This window comes from Octodon degus, unplaced genomic scaffold, assembly GCF_000260255.1.
Source record: "Octodon degus isolate 3935 unplaced genomic scaffold, OctDeg1.0 scaffold00072, whole genome shotgun sequence".
NCBI lineage: Eukaryota > Metazoa > Chordata > Mammalia > Rodentia > Octodontidae > Octodon > Octodon degus.
Window position 1 is genome coordinate 5,161,600 of NW_004524648.1, and position 1,498 is coordinate 5,163,097.

Consider the following 1,498-nt stretch of genomic DNA (forward strand, 5'->3'; position numbering starts at 1 on the left):
AAAAAAAAAAAAAAAAAAAAATTCTTCTGACCTCAAGAGCAGTGTCAGGGAACTTGTCCCAGCCACTTCCCACGGAATCCCACTCACCTGATTAGGGTATTGACCTTGGCAACATCAATGTCATAAAGCTTCTTTACAGCCTGTTTGATTTGGTGCTTATTGGCTTTGACATCCACAATGAACACGAGTGTGTTGTTGTCCTCAATCTTCTTCATGGCGGACTCTGTGGTCAGGGGGAACTTGATGATGGCATAGTGGTCAAGCCTGGGGGGAGAAAAATATCAGGTCACCAGGCCTGGTCCCAGTAGAATGGCCTTTTAGGAGTCTAAAGGTGAGAATACAGGTGCATCAGACAATGGGTAGCAATCATTTCTGTCAGCCTTTGGTCGCTAATGTGTCATCAGCTGCACCTTGTTCCTACAGGTGTGAAGCTCCTACTAGGAGGCAGAACCTTTATCTATTTTCTTTAACCTGAAAAGCTCTCATTCTTTAGAGAATCACCTTGACTGAGATCCTCACTGGAGTTTGCTCTATGTTGACAGATTCCTAGGAGGGTGGGTAGAACATTTCTGTAATCCCAGCCTGTAATCCCAGCACTTGGGAGGCTGTGGCAGGAGCATCTCAAGAGTTGGGAGGCCAGTCTGGTCTACATAGTGAGTTCAAGAATAGCTAGGGCGGGGCTGGGGAGATGGCTCAGTGGAATAAGCGCTTCCCTAGCAAGCTCAAGAGTCTGAGTTCAATCCCCGGTTCCGCAAAACAAACAAACAAACAAACAAACAAAAAGAATAGCTAGGGATACAATCTCAAAACACAAACACACAAAAATTCCGCCCCCAGGGCAGGGTAGATGGCTCAGTAGAATAAGTGCTTGCCTGGCAAGGGACAAAAGCCCAACTGTCTCGAGTGGGCTGGGGATGCAACTCAACAGATCATCTGCCTAACAGATAAAAAAACTGGTCAAATCCTATGTTACACACACACAAAAGCCCACCCAAATAGGCCGTTTATTCAGCATTAGGCATCACAAGCAAGAAACTAGAGACTGGGTGTGGTGGCACACACCTGTAATCCCAGCTCTTGGGAGGCCTTAAACAGGGGGATCACCAAGAGTCTGATCTAGTAGTGAGACCCTGAACACCCTGTAGACCCATCCCTAAAATACAAAACAATAACTACTTGAGTAGTGTGTTTGTATGTATATTTTTGGTAGCATCCAACAACAGTGACCTTCCTGTCTCAGCCTCCCATGTGCTGGGATTAAAGGTGTATGTCACCATGCCAGCAAGTAGCAGCTCTTTAACTTTACATTCCCCACAAAATATTTTCAAACTTTGATCATGCTAAATAATTAAAGCAACAGAAAATCTGACATTGTAGGTTGACAATTTTGTCAGTATCTAAAAAATTTTTTGGGGGGCCGGGGAGATGGCTCAGTGGAATAAGTGCTTCCCTGGCATGCGCAAGGACCTGAGTTCAATCCCCGGTTCCACCAAAAAAA

The 1,498-nt window shown here is 45.3% G+C and overlaps 1 non-coding gene across 1 annotated transcript; it reads right to left on the reverse strand.

The window, feature by feature from the left end:
• Positions 1-342: 342 nt before the first annotated feature.
• LOC111817866 lies at positions 343-411 on the reverse strand. The gene has a single exon (XR_002821968.1). It is a non-coding gene; the product is annotated as a small nucleolar RNA Z17 (small nucleolar RNA).
• Positions 412-1,498: the final 1,087 nt, after the last annotated feature.